General features: G+C 32.6%; 1 protein-coding gene across 41 annotated transcripts in view; it reads right to left on the bottom strand.

Moving 5' to 3' along the window:
- The window catches only part of LOC115212079 (calcium/calmodulin-dependent protein kinase type II delta chain), a 429,066-nt gene that overhangs the window by 267,317 nt on the left and 139,560 nt on the right, over positions 1-22,189 (bottom strand). The gene's annotated exons all lie outside the window — the stretch shown is intronic.

Below are 22,189 nucleotides of genomic sequence, written 5' to 3'. Positions count from 1 at the left end.
TTATTCTGAGTTATGTCATAACATAGAATAGAACAGTAAATACAGAGGAGGAGCTGGTTTATTAGAGGAATAGCAGAAAACATTTTAGGGACCCCCCAGTTAGACCTCCTGAATACAATACTTTCCCTGATCATGATTGTTAGGCACAAATCCATACATTCAAAATGAAAGGTAAATAGAATGTTATGGTGTTCATGATTTTCTAACGGCATTAATAGAATGAAGTTATGTGGCCACAAAATAGAATTAAAAGTCAAATCCCAAACTGCACTTGTCACGATTTCAGTTACTCTTTTCAGATACACATATAAACATATCTCCAGATACATAAAAACTTTGTGATATTCTGAGATGTTCTATGAGATTTTATAGATAGGGAATTACTTCCCTTGTTGGACATAGTTAACAGTGCATGACAGGAACTGGGGGAGGTTAATAAATAGTGGACTTCAGGAATGCACTTGAAGAGATTCCTCAAAGTACATTAACATCCAGACATTGATATGCGATGTCCATTGTAGTATTCCTTCATCTACATACTATATTATCTAGATAGCAGTCTAGTTGATCATTCTTTGACATGAATTTGATCCTACCAGTGAAGAAGACATTCTGTCTACTTGATGGAAAAACATCAGAAAGCCTTTTATTGGCTATGATTTGTAGCTGAATTTCTTGTGAAATGCATCGTCTATAAAGATGTTTTTACATATTTCTTACTGCTTCTACAGTTGCATTCTAATTGTAAACAAGCTTTCTCACTTGTAAGTATAAAGCATTTAATTTGCTGGAAGAAAGACTAAGGACAGCTTTAGTGTAATTGATAGCATGTTCTTCTGGGTCAAAGTAGAAGCATGTCTCTTTTCCAGCAGGTTTTTTGCTGCCCATTTTCAATCCAAGGGGTTTTAAACAAAATATATCTACAATCTAATATATAAGATGTACCATTCATCATGACTTGTCTACATATTTTCTCAATACTTGAACATTTGCATTATATATACATGCATATAAATATATGCATGCATGTATACATGTATCTTTTATCTATTGTTCAAGTCATTAGACTGCAGCCATGTTGGGGCACTGCCTTGAAGAATTCAGCACATGTTAACATGTCAGATAAAATGCTTCCCAGCATTTTATCTGTCTGCCTTTCATCCCTTCAGGGTTGATAAAAGATAGTACCAGTCAAGTACTGGGGTCAATGCATTTGATTAAAGTCCCCTCTAAAACTATTGGTTTTATATCAACAGTTCAAACCACCTTTATCATTTTTTTAACTGCTGCTGTTATTACAATGATTATGACAACAGACATGTCTAAGTTCTTTTCAATTTTAAACTAAATAAGAATGATATTTAATGTTTAGTTAATTAACAAGTATTATGTCACTAAGCCTATAATAATGATGTTAATGCAGACACTGCTGATATGTGTAATAATGGGGGAAAGTAGTGAAATCAATATTAATGGTGTTAATAAGAATTACAGCTACTGCTAGTCAACATCATTTATTACCAATCTAAATAAACAAAACAATTATTTAATGAGTTAATAATTTAACATAAAGAAACTGTTTTGCAAGAAGATTGTAATGTTTATTTAAAACACTAATCTATCAAGTTGTAAACAGTTAATGATTCTTAAATTGCATGTTTCTTACTATGCATGCATGCCTGCAAATATGTAGTTCTTTTTTATTGTTTTACTTAAGCCAGTCATTAATTAGACTGAGGCTACACTGATTGCTGGTACACCATCTTGCTAGGTTTAGTTGAATAAATTAACTCCAGTACTTATTTTGAGTCTGGTATTATCCTGTGGTCTCTTTGTCAAACCACTAACTTATGGGGATATAAACAAACCAACACCAGTTGTCTAGTAGTGGGGAGACAAATGCAAAGGTGTGCACACACACACACACAAAGATGAGCTCCTATTCAGTTTCCATCAACCAAAGTCACTCAAAAAGCATTGGTCAGCTTGGGGCTATTTTGGAAGACACTTGCCAAAGAGGTTACACAATAGGACTGAACTTAAAACAATATAGCTGTGAAGTGAACTTCTACACACACAGCAATTCCTCTCTCTCTTTCACACACACACACACACACACACTATCTCTCACTCTCACTAATTTTGTTATTCTCAAGCTTCTTTACTAAAAGATTATCCATGCATACACATATATACACACACACAATCATTTTATTGACAGTAAAGTTTAAGTTTCATTAGTGGAGGGTTAGTCAAATTGTAGGGTGGAAACCTGCTCTTAATGGAAAGAAGAAATTGATCAGAATGAGAAGGTTTAATAATTGAGAAACTGTATACATGTGTATGTATATTCATTTTCATTTCTGTATGTCTGTATATGTTCATACATGTTATTTGGAATACATGTGTGTGCATTTGTACACACACATGTATTTATGTTTGTGTGTGCATGGATGGATGGATAGATATGTGCATACTAATATTCATCTTTATAAGTAGCCAGATATCTTCCTGTGGGCGGTTTTCTGTTAGTGTTCATTCATTCATAATTTTTTTACTCTGCATTTGAAACCTTCCAATGAAGTTTTTTAATGAAATCTTCTATCTTCTGCAATAAGCTCTTAAAATATGTCCTTTGGCTGGGTATGCATTTGGAGGACTTTGTTGGAAGGCTAACCATTTTGATAAATTTGTTGGCAGCAATAACCTGCTAAATAATTTGAGTTTTAAACTAAGAACCCCCACATAAACTCCTTATCCCCTGTGAATAGGATCTTTAGACATGAATTAAAAATATTAAATTCAGAAGTTTCACAACAGATTCCAAATGGGTATCTTGAATAGTTGGAAGTCATTAGATAATCAAATGAATTGTCCTTCAAATCAGTTAAAACTAAAAATCTTTATCAAATAGATTACAAAACATACAACTTTACCACCAGGTCCATCCATAATCAGTGTGGAAAACTTAATTGGCACTTATTTAATGACAGCAACAACTAGGTGGGGAAATAACTTCTGAACTATTCCTCAATGACCACACAAAACACTTATTGCCTACAGAACTCATGAGCTCAACAAGATTGATATAGGAATGATAAATAAGTATATCCTTGGTAAAATAATACCAAATGTACAAAGAAGCTAAAACAATTAGTTCTTTGGAATGGCTAAACATATGTAATCAAATGCTTTACAGCAATTCCCAATAAATATAGATACAAATGTTTCCAGTTTGTGACTGTTACACATCAATAACCTTATCTAATCAATTACACTAAATCCATTACTATCATGGAAAAAAGAAACTGAAATCCCTATGTATGCATAAAAGATAGTAGTTCATCCTAACAAACAGTAAGAAATCCTATGACCCTTTTCATAAACTATAGGTACCCAGGATTAAGTGAAAAGAAGCAACCCTATTTTTACTGATACCTGGGCACCTAGTCATATCAAAAGGAGTTACATTTTCCATAGAATGAAAACAGACTGTCTTTATAGGAATGAGAGCTCTTAATCCTAAATGACATTAACTCATTTAGGGGGGGGGTGACCCTTCAAAACTTTGTTAAGGACTAAATTTACGAGGGAAAAAAACCCTTCAATAATTCTTTAAAGACAAACGTTTCTGAATATGTAGATACTACTCTGGATCTCTTTATTGCCTATGCCGCAAATCCAATGAAACAATTAACCCATAGATATTCCAACCAGTTCTGACAATATAAACCACCACATCCTAAACAATTCATGTAGGCTTCCCAAATATCATCTAACAAACGAATTTTTAACAATGTATCTCAGTTAAGATTTGACCACCAGTAGTAGCTTTAAGGATAAAATGTATTACACAGCAACACCTACACCTTGCCCCAGTAAAAGCTAGATAGGAAATGAAACATAATCTGGTACTACTTAAATTTAATATTACAATCAATACACCAGTTGTTTAGAACTTGCTTAAGCTCCTTGAAAAACATTTCCCTCAAACTACAAAACACCAGGTACAAAACAAAAATACTATCATACTTTCGTACCCTATTACCCCAAATTTTAACTACTATTAGCATATCATACATAATTCTAAACTTATAGAACACAAAATCACGAATCAATAAAGCATCAATCTGTGCAACTGCCCTGTAGCTTCTAACTACACAATTGGGGTTTGTGTGTACAAATGACTGGTTACTACTAAAGACAACACAGAAGCTTGCATTGGAAGGGCCTCAAACCCATTTAAATCATGATTTTATTTGCATATGCATTCCTTTAAAAATCATGACAAGCAAACTTCTTTGGTTTCATACATTTGGCCATTATGGATAATTCAATACCAGATCAACATAAATAGAACATTTTATCTAGAGCTAAAGCATATGAGGAGAATAATAACCTGTAATCTTTGTACAATGAAGGGCTTGCATATTTTTGGCAAAGGCACCTTTATTCAACAGCCATTCAGAAAAGATTCCAAACAGCATACACAGAAAATTTAAGTTGTATAGATTTTACAAGCTGACAGTCTTCCACATCACTATCAACGGCCTACATATCCATATGCATGCATGTTTCAAATATCATTCTTTCCATGATTGATTCTATTCCTAGAAAACGTCATGTTTTTAATTCTTCTCACTAATAGTTTTCACCTTCACCAATATTAACAATTGTAAATCCATCAATATTAACTCTAGATCGATGTGCGTGACCATTAGTATTGCTTTGTTTTGTTCTGACTTTGTTTAGCTTACCATGTTAACAGATTTCATTCACTTTTCAATTTTGTTTCATTCTTAGTAGACATTCTGAAGAGTATTTATGAAATAGTTTTATCATCTTCTACATGTCATTCTCATCAAATAAGAGAAAAAAGAACAAACTTCCTTTCAGTCTATATTGGTAGTGTATTGAATACTTTCTATTCAACAGTGGCTACTTCTATTACTACCAATAAATTTTATTGCTTTTATATGTGTGGGTGTATGCAAGTATATATATATATATATATATATATATATATATATATTGTCAATCAGATATATTCAATCAGAATACAGTATATTGAATTTCGAATAAGTGCTCTTGGTAGGGAAATGTCTAAAACCTTAAAGGTATTTAGACATTTAATAAGAGCAATTATATATTATAAAGAAGGACCAGGAAAAATTACATTAAAAAATCATCACAGAAGATTTATGTCCAAAATAATATTGTATTAATAGATAGATATATAAAATATGATTATTTAAGAAGTTTAAAATATCCTACGATCATTTGATGAATGTATTACCCTTCAAAATGTAATCTAAAATTGATAATCATTATTAGGTAATACATTTACTCGTCAGAGAAAAAGGGTGAATTTCTGTGTAGTCAATCGAATGCTATGCCTGTGTGTGTGTATGTGTGTATATATATATATATTATATATATATATATATATATATATATATATATATATGTCTGCTTGGGTATGTATATTTCTGTATGCATGTATGTGCATCAGCATATGTGTGAGAAGTGTGCGTGTTTTGTCTGAATTTTTGAGGTGAGGAGTAATTGTCATTATACAACCAGACAACGGAATAGTGAATATAGGTATTGAGTAGATGTAAAGAATTAAATATAGTTATTTACTTAGTGGATGTAGGTTCAATCTTTAGGTCAGTCAATGTATATATACTCTGGTTCAAGCAGAACAAGCAAGTTGCATCACAGAGATGAGGAGCATAACTAATAGGAGCATATCCCTGATGTGGACAATGACATATGAGCATTCTAACTCCCATATACTTAATAAAGGGTTTGATTTGAAATTTAGAAAATATTACAGAACACAACAGACACCTGAAGGGTAAAGGGATCACCAACCAAAATATTTTGGTGACTACAATAGCCAAGACAAAAACATTACTCTGATTATATTAATAATAAACCTTTCTATTACAGGCACAAAGCCTGAAATTTGTGGGGAGGAGGTAGGTTAATTATATTGACTCAGTATATAACTGGTACTTATTTCATTGACCCCAAAAGGATGAAGGACAAAGTAGACCTTGGCAGAATTTGAACTCAGAATGTAAGGCTGGATGAAATGCTGCTAAGCATTTTGACTGGTGTGCTTATGATTCTGCTTGCTCAGCACCATAATAATAATCCTTTCTACTCTAGGCACAAAGCCTGAAATTTTTAGGGTGTGGGTGAGTTGATTACATTGACCCCAATACGTAATTGGTACTTATTTCATTGACCCCAAAAGGATGAAAGGTAAAAATCGGCCTCAGCAGAATTTGAACTCAGAACATAAAGAAATGCTACTAAGTATTTTATCCAGAGTGCTAACAATTCTGCCAGCTCATAGCAATGATGATGATGATGATGATGATGACTGTTTAAATCTAGGCACAAGGCCAGCAATTTTGGGAGAGGTGGTCAGTTCACTGTACATGACTGGCATTTCATTTTGTTCTCAGAAAGCTTGGAAGGCAAATGTGACTGAGTCTGGATTGAACTCACAATGTACAGTGTATAAACAAACATCATAAGGCATTTTGTCTAACAATTTCTGACTCCAAATTCCATTCACAAGTTATTGGTCAACCTGAATCTATGGTAGAAGGTACATGTTTAATGTGCTATGTAGTTAAATCAAACCTGGAACCTCATGGTTAAGAAACAAACTTACATTGAGAATAGCTTTAAAAAATAAATCACAATTTGCATAGTGAATAAGTAGGAGAAGAGTAAACTAATGGGCTTTTCCATAATATATCACATCAAAAAGAAATTACAAGAAAGAAACTAAAAGAAAGTACACACATTTATCAAATATGTATTTCTAGCTAAGATGTTTGGTCGATAACTATCAGAGCCTTCTTCATATATCATTCTGTGGTTGTCACTGTGAGCAATGATTCTCTAGTTGCAAGATATTTTTTTGAATTTAAAACACTATGTCCTAATGAAAACAAAATCAGTACAAATTATAGCAGAGAGCAAGAAAGAGTGAGCGAGTGAGTGACAAAGAAAAAGACAGAGTTGTAAAATATTAAGATGCTAACTGCTGTTAGGTTTGTCCACTATATAATTTATACATTGCTCTTCAGCAACTGAAACATTTAAAATGGAAACCATGTGTTGGAACAGAAATAATCCAAATCCAAATTACAAAGAATCAGTCTGACAACCAGAGTCTGAGTATGACAGATTTCAATCAGAGTTAAAATGGATTAATTTGAAGGCTTATGCATTTGTGACAACACTATTTTGATAGAACTGTCATTCTCTAAGAGTATCCAGTTGTAAAGTTTCATTTTAATTATCCATGGTCCAGAAAACAAAATGATCCAGAAGTTTCTGTGTATTGGGGAAGTGGGGCTGAAAATATAAGCAATATCTCAGCTTTGACACCTGTCCTTTTCTGCCAAAGTTGTACATTTTCCTTGTCTACTTCCACCCTGTTTAACTTCATGTATTAGCCATCATTTTATAACATTCTGTAGTTACATTCTTGTGTAGATTTTATCCCTTTCATGATTTCAGCTGTTAGTTTCCCTCTTCATAACAATTGGTCATTTCAGCCTGTCTAGTAATTTTTGGTTTCTTTCACACCAGAAAACAAACCTTTTTGGCTTTTAGTCATATTTGGTAGTTATTTGAATTAGTTTTCCATTATTCCTTATTAATTTTGCATAGTGGGTACTTTATAACACTAACATATTAGCAGAATAGTTAGAGCATTGGAAATTTGCTGACATTGCGCTTAAATTAGAAATCATCATTTTTTTTTTTTTACTAAAATGTCAGTGAGGTGGCACAATCTTAGCACACCGGACAAAATGCTTGACAGTTTTCCATTCACCTTTGTTCCGAGTTCAAATTCCATGAAGGCCAACTTTACCTTTCATCCTTTTGAGGTCAATGAAATATGTACCAGTGAAGTACTGGAGTTGATGTAGTTGACTAACCTTCTTCCTAAAAATTTCAGGCCTTGCGCCGAAAATATAAAAAATTCTTCTTCTTCTTATTATTATTATGATCATCATTATTATAACTATTACTATTATAGCCAATGGCAGAATTGGTAAAATCATTTTGACAGGATGCCATGCTGTATTTAGTTATGTCTCATATTTCAAGTTGAGGGTAATAAAATACATAGCAGTTAACTTTGAAGTTGATTTAATCAACTCTTCTCTAAAATTCACAGGCCTTGTACATAAATTATAAAGCTTTCTTATTGCCGATACATTTTACAAAGGATAATAATGTGATTTTGAATAAGTTTTGGCTAATTGACTTTATATAAAGGAATCACCTTTGGGAATTAAAATTATTCATCATACAGTAACTAAAATGGATTTGCAGTCGCAGAGGGCAAAGTAGTTACAGTTAATTAAAAAGTAAACATACCATTATTAATTGATAATCATGCAGTGTTACCAAATGGGTAAGTTATAAATAAAGAAAGTCAAAGCACAATTTAAAATAATGTAACATAATAGATCATTGTATAACATTTCAGAAAATCATTTGAGGATTTTAATGTGATGCATACAAAACTGAGTGAAATAATTTTATATCACACACCGAATTATTGCATGGGTACAACACTACATTGTTATGTGTATGTATGTGTGTGTGTTTGTTTGCTTACATTTGTACTCTACAAAAGCTGTGACCTGTGAGCAGTGCTGCTGCTGTTGTCACTTCTGTCAACAAATCATCCACTCACTTTGCATCTTTGAAGACATGAAATGAAAGCTCTCTTACTTGAAAAGCAAGTAAGGGTTTCTGACAGGAAGGAGATCTGAAGGTGAAACAATTCCTCAATAATATATTCATCTAACCCATGCTGGCATGGAAAATCATCATGATCATCATTTAACCTCCATTTTCCATGCTGGCATGGGTTGGATGGTTTGACAGGAGATGTCAATGAGTGAAAGAACAAATTTCACCCATCTCTGCTATAGCTGCTTAGTGCAGGTAAAGCTTTGCTGACAACTGCTATCATACTGAATAGTGCCCACTTCAGATAATATATTTTGGAGGTTTCTACACCCTAAAATGTACATGAAGACCACTTAGCTACATTGATGCTACTGGCAGAGAAATGCAACATGAAATTGGGAACCCAAGCTAATATGGATAGGGGTACAAAGATTCCTGGAACTGCATGGTGGAATGCATATTGATGAAGTAGTAGAGGTTTATCCCAAATGTAGTATGCCAGAGCAAGTGCAGGACATTATTTAATGGCATCCCTAATGCCAGGGTCAATTTTTGCTTACATCCTAAGTTGATAAAATTAAGTTGATTATACCTACACCCAACAATAAATGTGAGGCACATTGTACTAATTTAATGGATTGGCAGAATTGTTAGTGTCAGACAACATACCTTGCAGTGTTTAGTTACAACCTTTTATGTTCTGAGTTCATATCCCACCACAGTCAACTTTGTTTTCATTCTTCTAAGGTCAAGTACTGGGCAGGGTGGGGGATTTAACTGAGTAATTCATACCTCATAGCAAAGAACAAAAAATGATGGCCTCCTGTCTATGTTAGAAATTATTGGTGGAAGAATCATAAGCGTTGGGAAAATGCTTTGTGGAATTTATTCCAGCATTTTACCTTCTGAATTTAAACCTTTCCAAGGTCATTTGTTTTGCACCTTTTCAGGGATGATAAAATAAAGCATTAGTCAAGAACTACTGTTGATGGTTTTGACTGCTCCCCATCCTCTCAAAATTTCCAGCTTGGTGCCTAATACATATTATTATTATTATTATTGTTATTATTATTATATCCAGCTGGCAGAATCATTAAGCATGCTGGATGAAACGCCACTAAGCATTTCGTCCTTCTTTACGTTCTGAATTCAAATGCTGCTGAGGTTGACTTTGTCATCTTTTCAGGATCAATAAAGTAAGTACGAGCCAAGCACTGGGTTGATGTAATCAAGTAGCCCCTTCGCCAAATTTTCAGAAATTATTATTATTCAGTAAAAGCTGACTTAAGGGAGTAAACAACTAAACTGAAGGCAATAAAGCATTCAGTTCAAAGTTTATGCAATTATTATTTTTATTTAACCACTGATGAAAATATAACCTAATAATATGCTGGATTCAATACCTGTTGCATCAGATCCCACGGACAATGAATTGTATGAAATAGCAAAGTACTAGACAATATATTAGTTTCTAATTATGTCACTTTTCATTTTGGCTTCGAAACCCAGTGGAGTTAATTTTGCATTTCATACTTCAGGAATAAATTATATATCTATAACATTGCCAAAATTATATCTCAAAGACTAAATCTTTTCTATGGAGCCAGAAAAATGCTTCGGGTCTCAGTAGTTGATGACATTAGACAAAGCTCATGTAAGACGCAGTGATATATAATTTATATACCTGAGATAGAACAAATGCTACACACATAAACATCCTTGATCACATTTAATTTATTCATACACAGCTACATTGAGGAACACCCCCCCCCCCAAACACACACACACAAAGTCACAGCTCATAGAAAAACAGTGTCATTTGTTTGCATGAAAACATGTTCAGTAACTGATGTGTTCATGTCTCGAATATCTCAAAGGTGAACTTTTACCATGGTTGGTAACAAGTAAAGGTTGGTGACAAGAATCCAGTCATCGAAAATTTGTTTCAATGAATTTTACATAAACCACGCAAGTATGAAAATGTAGATGTAATGATGACATCTATATTTATAAATATCTATATTCATAAATATAAACCTCTTCTTATTCACCAAAAGCGATAAATTAGGGAACTCAATACAAATGTAGAGAGTATTCTTTAATACATTATAACTGAAAAGCTCCATATATGTAGATATAAATATATCTATATATTTATATACACACTTACACACACACACATATAGACACAGTGAACCCTCACTAAATGATAACAGGAGAAGCATATTTCTTTTAGTGGACCATCCAGGATAATCAATGGTAAGGGTTAGTATTGTATACACATATGATACTGAAAAAATATAGTGTATGCTGAACATGATAAAAAGTAACAAAATTACAGAAACTACTGTAAGCATCACATAACTATACAAATCATATGCATATATAGCTTATGAAATTATTTAACATTACTGGAAGAAAAAAATTAAAAAGTTAATACCATAAATGGTTAATTTCATTTAATTTCAAATGATCTTGATGTGATAGTAAAGATACAGAAGATAACTTGCCATTATGAATTACTAGATCTATGATGTTTCATTGATCCTTTCCCCTTTTCTTGTCAAAATCTGAGGTGACTGAAAAGGGACTGAATCACCAGCAGGTCATCAATATTATCAGTAGACCGAACAGCTTCAGCAAGGTTTGAACAAACTGACTTGAAGAGTCAAATTTCAGTTGTTTACCTGCCGATGTGGTTTCCAGATTATGAATTTCCTTAAGGCTCTAAAGGTGTTCATAATATTGTTGAAAATTAAAAAATCAATTATGAAATCCTGCTGTCAAGATACACTCCTATAATAGTGAGTTTGTAGTTCTTGGGCTATACTTTATCATCTTCATTATCACTATCTCAGGTGTTACAGCAAGAACTTCATCAGTTATTTCTTCTTTGGTTAATACTTGCTATCCAGGATCACTCCCAATGTTTACTAGCCAGGTTCTGATGTTCTCCTGTGTGACATCTGTTTCACTTGTCTGCTAAAGTACACAATGTAAATACCCAACCTCAAATCTTTTAAAATCTTACAGAAGTTTCTTTGTTTAGTTTTTTAAGCTGTGGCTGCATTGTTGAGGTAACAATAGAGGGCAACATGTACGTTATTTTACTATTATTGCTGACAAATGGGTGAACAGATGCACTGTCCAAATTAGTGGCACTTCCAGCTCACCAGTAGAAAGTTGAGGTCATTGTAGGGGTATTTATGCACTGCAGTAATGAAATGGAATAAAAACAAATCATTAAAGATATGCATGTTGAACTACAGTTTCTTGGAATGACAAAATGCACTAGTAGCTAGAGCACTGTTTGCAAACCTCACTGTGCTGATATCTTCCCATCACCACTAACTTTAAATGGTGCACACTGTCAGCAAATGCAACACAACATCAAAAAAATATTTACCTAATTTATGACCAGGTGAAAAGGCTTTATTCTTAAAATCTTAGTTATTCTAAAAGTAGTGAATGCCAATACAACTCAGTTTCATTATCGTTATTTAATTGGGAAATTATGAGCCCTTCATACTTCAGTTAGTTAACCTGTTCCTGAATGGTTCATTTCCTTGGTTGGTACACTTCTTGCTTTACCAAGGGTAATATTATTACTAATTCCACAGTGATTTCTAAATCACCATAATACCAGTCATTAGCTTCAAAACTCTTGTCATCTTTATGCCTGGCTAACATAGCAGCAACACTAGACATTTCTACACCCTAGAAGTTAATAACAGAGGATTACTGACAGATACACCAGATCATTACCTCTCAAGATTTGTATTTTTATAACTTTCTTATGCTTCCTCAACAAATGAAGATTTAGAATTACATTATAATATTTCAAAGAAAATGAAATAAGTTTGTCCTTAGCCTTGCATATGTGTAACCTTGTTCACTTTTTAACAGCATACTCTTCACAAACTCTCACCACCAAAACACCAGCCTCTACAGTCCTTATAGTTTCTGGTTTATAGGCAAGGTGAAAAGCTTCTTTGGATTATTACACTCTTGAAATTGTGATGTAAAAATGCAAGGTTGAAAGATGTGTAGTGAATGAAAATTGACAAATAATACAAGTTGTATCATGTTGTGTATGGTGGCTATTGTTACAGTGTGCACTGTATGTACCACACTGAAACTATTAGTCTTGTATAAATTTTATTCATAAAGAAACATACAAATTTCAGCAACTTTATCCTGTGCTTAATCTTTGTTTCTGAGTGTATACTATAAAACTTGAAAACAAATTACGGCCATTTATATCATGAGACTGCAAGAACTGAATTATTATTAAAAAAATCAATGTTAATTAACAGATTTTCAACAAATTTATACAAAAAAATTTTCCACCATAATAACATATTTCTTATAACAAATAGATTGGATACAGATAGATAGAAGCAGGGAACAGAGAGGATGAATGAATTAAAATACTAGAATTAAGAGTTTATTTAGTTAGATGTGCAGTGTGTATATTTTTAGACATGAGCATAATAAAAGCTAATAATAACTAGAACGAGTCTAGAGGAAATATCACTTGTCTTAGGTCCTTATTTTTGTCACTCTCCTATTATCCCTCCAACTACCCAGTATTTTATAAAAAGGAGCAAAAAAATTAGTTTCCCATTTTGATTTCTGATTGTAATATTGAGTGAGCTTCTTAATAGTTATGATTAATCTACTATTAGTATATAGTACTCAACTAACACATCCACAATATATGCTCTCTTCAACATTGATATTCAAAGATGACCAGGGAAATCAACACTGATAGTCACTCTTCTAGCTTAGATTTATTTCAGTTTATCTGATATCCAATTTAACAGAGTATAATTTAATGCAAGTTCACTACACACACACACACACACACACACACACACAAGTGTGCACATAGGTGCAAAACAAGGTGGAAAAAATGAATGGGAACATGAAACTCTGAATAACAGTTCTGTGATAATTTTGCAGCTTTAATAAAAAAAGTATATACAGATATATATATATAAAATAAACCAGAGAGATTCACTAAAGATGTAAAAAAGATTTAGTCATGAAAATCAACAGCCCTCCAGAGTTAGAGTTTTAAAAACAATCACCATATGCAGTTTGTAGTTTAAGTAGACTTGGACTGTTAAGAAGTCCATCTCTTTAGGCTGGAATAATGTGGGCCTACTAAGAATGACTAGTATTGATATTCCTGAGAGACTAAAATCAATGAAAGTTTGATTGAAATACATTTTTAAAGTGATATTTGCAGTGAGAATGAATTGCCTAACAAGTTAAGTCTACTTGAGAAAAAATATTGGTACTCCAATATTGCTTAATTTATATACCTGTGTGTATATACTCCAATATTGTTTAATTTATATACCTGTGTGTATATATATATATATATTGTGTGTGTGTGTTTGTACATAAACATACACATATATATATATATATATATATATATTATATATATATATATATATATATATATATCAAAAATGGGGAAGGCCAGTTTAATGGATTACCTTAGGTTTCCTATCCATAAAGAGCTTAGCTTTATGGTGTATCATCAGATCCCAACAAGAACCTGTTGGCCCATGGCCTCTTAAACTGGACTTCCCTATTTTTAATATACACTACTTTACATTTTAGAGTGTGCTGCTTCTTTCAGATTTATGTTTTCTGAAAACTCTTTTACTTGTATGTATGTATGTGTGTGTATATATATATATATATATATATATATAGAGAGAGAGAGAGAGAGAGAGAGTAGGCATGGTATGAAATGCTTCTCCAAAATGGCTGTTTGAGACAACTGACACTTCATATTCTTAATATTTTTATATTCTGACAAAAATATTAAGATTCTGACTATTTTACCTGGAGAAAGCTGAATTAGGAATTCACAGTAATTACAGGACATCCCAGAGAGGATTAACTAAGTCAATGTCAAGTTAAAAAATACTAAGATCTAATGTCTGCTGATAATAACATTAATAGTTTCTTATTTCTTTATTGCCCACAAGAGGCTAAACATAGAGGGGACAAACAAGGACAGACAAAGGGATTAAGTCAATTACATCGACCCCAGTGTGTAACTGGTACTTAATTTATCAACCCCGAAAGGATGAAAGGCAAAGTTGACCTTGGTGGAATTTGAACTGAGAATGTAACAGCAGATGAAATACCTATTTCTTTATTACCCACAAGGGGCTAAACACAGAGGGGACAAACAAGGACAGACATAGGTATTAAGTCGATTACATCGACCCCAATGCGTAACTGGTACTTAATTTATCGACCCCGAAAGGATGAAAGGCAAAGTCGACCTCGGCGGAATTTGAACTCACAACGTAACGCAGACGAAATACCGCTAAGCATTTCGCCCGGCGTGCTAACGTTTCTGCCAGCTCACCGCCTTTATATAACATTAATAGTTTCTAACATATAAATCCAAGAATTTTGAGAAATGTTTATGATCAACTGTACTAATCACAATACATTTATGATGTTTATTTTATTGGCCCTGGAAGTATAAAAGGCAAAATCAGTCCCAGAGAAACTCAAATTTGGAATGTAAAAGTATCTTAATTAATACCACAAAGCAATTTTGTATATTACTTTACCAATTTGTTACCCACCTCTCTTACTGTTGTGTGGTGCTTTCTAACATAAATACTAGACCACAAACATAAGCAGAAGTGAAGTCGATTAAATTTCTCTTACTTTTTAATTTGGACTTATTTTATCAACCCAGAATGGCGAAAAATTAAGTTGACTTTGGTAGGATTTGACCTTAGGATGTAAAAATCCATAGTTAAAAACACAAGGTATTATATTTAATGACCAACTGATTCTGCCAAGCAACAGTATACATCCTATCATATAACTATTTTCATATTCTATGATTATTTTTATTTACGTGTTACAATAAATACTGATTACTTCAACCTATTACAATCCCAAGGTCTAGAAAAGGTGTATAGTTCTGACTTAGTACAAATATATTACAAATTCTCATTGTACTAACTACAAATAGCTGAAAAGTGAAATTAGTTACAAATAAGATTTGAACTCTGAATCAAGTAGGATGAAACTATATACAGTAAAGATATTACAGTCACTACTAATTGCACATTGGGTAGTTGATGGTGGAGAAAGGAAATGTGGGCAGCCCATGATACCTTAACTACATATAAGATGATAAAATGTAAACATCAGAATGGGTAGCTAATAATGGAAATGGCTGTCAAATAGAGTGAGTACCTCCAGGTATTTAGTAGAGGGAAGGATGAATGGTCAACCAAATTGAGTCCCATGTATATTTGTAATGCATCTTTTAAACCCCAAGCAATTAACTGCCAACATTGGTGAGATTTCAACTCATAACAGAGACAAACAAAATAAATATTATAAACAGTGTAAAATATATCATGTAAGCAAAAGAAAACATGTTAAAAAAAATGGGAACAAGAAATATTTAAACTGTAAGAGATTTTAGTAACAACAGAAACAAACAAATATCAAAAAAATAAACACCATTCAAATTATTTTGAGATGTAAAAGCAAACTATTTTGTCAGTTGAGTTCTTATTTTACAGTGAATCTTCAGGTTTTATTGGGTTGTTCAGTTCAGCAAGCTGAAATTAACCTCAAGATATGCTATGTTGTAGCAGGCCATGCAGTGCAACTAGCAGACACTTCTGAAAGTTTCTGCAGTCTGTGGAGACATTGATGCAATTATAGTTTCAATTACAGGCAACAATCTTAAATATTTAGCCTAAATCTTTTTTGATTTGATGAGCTAAAAGTTAAAAACTGGCTTTAATTAAACATTTCTCTATTTTCTACTTTTGGTAATTGCTTATCCAGTAATATCTATTGTACATCCATATTGCTATGTCACACTCAGTACAGTTCCTGTATTTTTCCTACTGCTAACCATTTAACTTTATAGTAAACAAGAAACCCACTTGTTAGTAAGGTTAAAAATATTGTAGATACCATAATGTAGCAATGAAATCAACTTGAAGAGAGAGATCAGCTGCCAGATAATGAACTGAAAACTTCTTCCAATATAATTAACATAAATTACATATAAAGAAGCAAAAGAGATAATAGTAATAATATTGATATTTACTTTTAACACAGGCACATGGGCAAACATTTCAAGAAAGGAGCATAGTTAACTAATGTATTAGTATTTATTCTATTAATCTTAGAAGGATGAAATATAAAGTCAGTCTTAGCAGGATTCAAACTGCAATGTATCTTACACTGCAAAGCATTTATCCAGTATTGTGTTATGTTATCAATCACTATAATGACAACTATGATTTCTAACATGAGCACAAGGCTGCAGAAGTTGTGTGTGGAAAAGTAGTTGATTTAATAGACACCAGTAGCCTATTGGTACTTATTTTATTGACTTCCACAAAGATAAAAAAGAAAATCAAGGTTGTCTACAGCAGAAATTTAAGTTTGAATATATAAGATAATAATGATGATGATGATGATGATAATCCTTTCTACTATAGGGCCTATTCCAGCAGTTTTTAGGGGAGGAGCAAGTTGATTACATTAACCCCAGTACCTGACTGGTACTTATTTTATTGACCCTGATAGAATGAAAGGTCAAGTCGACTTTGGCAGAATCAGAACTCAGAATGGAAAGACAGACAAAATGCCATCAAGCATTTGTTAACTCACTACCTTATTTCTTCTTCCTCTTCATCATAATAATAATAATCCTTTCTATAAAGCAAACCTTGGTGGAATTTGAACTCAGATCATTCAAATAATAAAAGTAATAATTGTCTCAAATTTTGGCTCTAGATCAGCAAATTTAGAGAGATATAATTAATTGATTGCATCACCCTTTGGCTGGTACTTTATTTTATCAACCCTTAACAGATGAAAGCAAAGTTCAAGAGCCAATAAAAAATGCTGTTAAGCATTTTTGTTCGACACAATGAAAATTCAGTCAGCTCACCACCTAATGATATTGCCAAATGAATCGCTTTTGCAAAAGATTTGGTTCTGCATGCACAGGAAATAACTTTGATCATTTGTGGGGATATAAATGAAGTCCTCAAAAATGATGAAATGAAGCTGTTATGGTACATCTGAATACAAATTAAAAGGAGAACAGAACAACAAAATAGACATTTTACCTAGTGATAAAAAGAAGAAACTATATCTTGCAATTGACAGGTCATGCCCATTTCATATTAAAACCCAGAAAAAGAAAGACCACAGTAGTATATTGACTTGTAGTACAAAATCCTCAAACACTAGAACAAAGAAGTTAACATAGTCATGATCCTGCCAATTATCATTGAGGTCTTGGGAATAGTGACCGAGAATTTGAGAGCAAACCTTGAAACCCTAGAATTTAATTTGAGACTGGATGCCATGCTGAAAATCTGTTTCATTAGTTCAGTAAAAATTATCCAGAAAGTCCTCAATGCAAAGTAAAAACAGATATAAACTTTTATAAAAGTGACAAAAAGTTGCTCCTCATTCTAGACCATAAGTTGTGGTTTGATAGGAAGTATACTCAAACTAGTTACAACACCAATAAACATGTAACAGCAGAATATTAATAATAAATTTCTTTTGTTTAATCAGATTGCTTTTTGTCAGTGAAGTGTACAGTTAAATGACTGAAGTCACTACCTCACAAACATTTATTTATTTTATTAATGCTGGAGGTGACAAAGCAATGTCAACCTTGTCAGAATTTGAAATTGAATGGGTTGAAACATCTGGAACTCTAATACCTCAAGCATCTTCATAAACTAAACAAGAAAATAGCAAAGAAAGGAAGATTATTTTTATTAGAAATCATCATCATCATCACTATGGCAAATAAAGAAAGTTTTATTATTTACTCCTAACTCAACGATTTGCTTTGTTGGTAAACAGCCAATATTTTATGTATCACACTCTCCAAGAGATTTATAAAGCCATGCAATGTGAACAGTTAATAATGGTTTCTAATTTAGGCACAAAGCCAGCTATTGAGGGAGAGGAGATTAGTCAAGTACATCAACACCCAGAACTTCACAGGTAATTCATTTTGTCAACCCTGAAAGGATGAAAGACAAAGCTGACCTCAGCAGGATGTGAACTCAGAACTTAAAGAACCATAACAAACACCATAAGGCATTTATCAGATGTGTTAATCAGACAATTTACTGCCAATCCGGTAAAAACAGATTTCTTCACAATACTAAATTAGATTTTTGATAGTTTGAAATGTCTAAATCATTTTATGAAATGTTGCTAAATGAAAGAGTATTAACAATAGAACCTTGATTGTCTAAGAAAAGCTGCTAAATTTGTAGAATGCTAAAAAGATAGCAAAAATTCCTGACAGATAACAATATGGAAATAGGGTTGGTGCCAACAATATAACAATACATTTTTTACTATTTTACTACTTTTTCTTTTTTCCTTTTGATGAAAATATTGAAACTAAGGGATGAAGAACCTGCTGCAGTTAAAAATATACAGAAACATTGGTGCAAACAGTCAAAATTGTATCCTGTCACTTACAGCTCTATTTATTCAAGTATCAACATGTTACAACTGATTATGAGTTTTTATTCTTCTTCTTCTTCTTCTTATTATTATTATTATTATCATTATTATTATTATCATTATTATTATTATTATTATTATTATTATCATTATTATTATTATTATAAGCTATTACATGCTAATTTTATAAGCAGAGATGTTATCCTGAGATTTGAAGAAAACAAATCTTCTCAAATCTTAAAAATTTGGGTTAAGGTTCTTGCAGGATTACTGGATGGCACTTTTCTGCAGGCCCTCAATTCAGGTTGTAATTCCAATTTTATGCAATCTCTAAGGTGGTTACTTAGGTGTTGAACTGAGTGCATCAGTTGTTACAGACACAACTTTCATTTTTATGTTCTAGAACCTTATCTCTTTGGTTAGGTCCTAGCAGAATCAGAGTGTCAGCAAAAAAAAATACTTTGCAGTATTTCTTCCAGTTTTTTTACTTTCTTTGTTCAAATCCTGCATAGGTCAATTTTGCCTTTCATCCATCTGGGGCCAACAAAATAAAGTACCACTCAAGTACCAAGTTTGATTAAAGAAAATAACCCCTACCTTTAAATTAGGAACAATTATTATCATTATATTCTGAGTTTAAATTCCACTGAAGTCAGCTTTGCCTTACATCTTTAAGGGGCTGATAAAATAAACTGCCAGTACTGGAATTAATGTAATCAACTAACTCCATCCTGAAATGTTTGTCCTTGTTGCTGTTGTTTTTGCTATTGCGGTTTAGCTGTCTTATTTTTATTGCATTTTTTCACTGCACTACAGAGCACAGCTCAGAGTACCTTGAATATGTTCAATGGTTTGTTTTGGATTTCTCTTTTCTGATGTATTGAAAATGCTGTGTGAAATGTGTATGCAGTACCTAGGGGTATCATTTTCTGCATGTTGCACATATTTGTAAGTGCTGGTGGAGGTTTTGATTCTGCATTTTAATCATTCCCAAGGCACCTATCAATATTTAAACCATTTCTGTTTTCAGTACTCTACATACTAGTTATCTCTATTTAAAGATCTTCATATCTGTATTATTTTTTGTTATTACTTAAAGAGGTGTGTTATCTTCTATTAGAAATAATAATACAATAAGAATGTGTTGGAAAATGATAAGTCGATTACTTCCTAATTGATCCCAAAGGATGAAAAGGAAAATCAACCCCTATGGTAGATTTGTGGCAGGCAAGTCACAAGAAATTCTGAAGGAAAGAACTGCTTGTGTATTAGTCAGGCTTGAATAGTGGTGGTGGTTGTAGTGGCAAGGTGAGTTTTTGTGGTGATGGTTGGGCTACAATGTGTTGGTGGTGGTGAAGGTAGCATACAACTTGTTAATTTGTAGGAGTAACTATTGTAATAGTGGTTGGAGAGATAGTGCATCAATTGGTTGATACATCAGTAAGCTAGAGGTTGTACTGGTAAGTAATAGTTCAAGATTGCAGTTATATCTAAATACAATGACTGAGTGGAGAGAAAAAACAGATATTGATGAGTAGTTTGACAATGGTTAAGAAAAATAATATTGACTGATATAATAGAGAAAAATATGATAACCATAGCTAAAGAATAAAAGGTTTATAATTCATATCTTTTGACTGGTATTGTGTTATGTCCATCATTAAGACATTCAACTAACTACCAAGTCCACCAAGTATCAGGTTTAACCAGCAAGTGTTTTGTTTGCTAGTAACATTGAGTTCACATCCTCCTCTGGGTATATATGGTCTGTATGTATACTCCACTGAATTGTCTTGCTTGAGACACTAATGCATCCCAAAACCAAATAAATTAAGTGCTTCCCTCTCTGATAAAAATGTTAGTATGAATGAATGATAAGTGTTTACATGGCAGTTATGTTTTGCAGTCCCTAGATACTACCATGCTGAAATGAAGCACCAAGTTGTGTAGTAAACAGAGAGGATTATGCAGGTGACGCAGTTGAAATTTTGGATGCAAAGCTGCAGCTATTACAAGGGTGATAATCTCTTTCACTTGATTCATTAAATCATAAATATTTGTATTGATTAAATAAGCTGTGTGTAATTGTACAGTTAAACAAGTGCTAAAGACAAAAACACTAGGATGTAGGCATTTCAAAAATATTAGTCTAAGAATTCTTGTTGTTGAATATGTTGATGTATCTATATAGGGTAAGCAAGTGTACCTTGTCATAGGTTTAATACTTCAATCTTCATAATACTAATGGTGTTTGATATGTTGATGTATTTATATAGAGTACTGTTTAGTCTAAAGCTTGACACATTAAAATTCATAATACTGATGGTGTTCAATATGTTAAAGTATTTATATAAAATAATGCATCTTGTTTAAAGTTCAACACATTAGTATTCATAATACTGATGTTGTTTGATATGTTGGTGTATTTATATAAGATAGAATGGTTTGTCTTCCCTAAAGTTTAACATTCAGGCAACAACAATACTATGGTGTCAGGGATGTTGAGATATTAACATAGGGTAGAGTCATATGTCCTGTCTTTTGGAATTCATATTAACAAGAATGTCAGATAGGTTGATGTGGTCACACAGAATAGAATGGTGTGTTTAAAACTTCACAGTATAATACTGGTTGAATCAAATATATTCATTTGCTGACAAAAAATTGATGAAAGGATAGAATTAAGAATAATGTGACTTCTTGTATGATTTGAAGTGGGTTTTGCTGCTGCTAAACATAATATGTCAATGTGAACTATTATAGCCAGTCTGACCAATAATTAACATTTGTATTCGGTTGTTGTCTAAGATCTTAAGTGTTAAACTAAATGCCTGCTATCCTGGAAAACTTGATTAGATGAACAGAGTAGTAGAGTAGTTTAGTGGATGCACTTAATAGGGAATACATGGCTAGCATTTAA

Source organism: Octopus sinensis, linkage group LG5 (genome assembly GCF_006345805.1).
Source record: "Octopus sinensis linkage group LG5, ASM634580v1, whole genome shotgun sequence".
NCBI classification, from domain to species: Eukaryota; Metazoa; Mollusca; class Cephalopoda; order Octopoda; family Octopodidae; genus Octopus; species Octopus sinensis.
The sequence above is the reverse complement of the archived record's forward strand: the minus strand, read 5'-3'. Positions and strand labels throughout refer to the sequence as shown.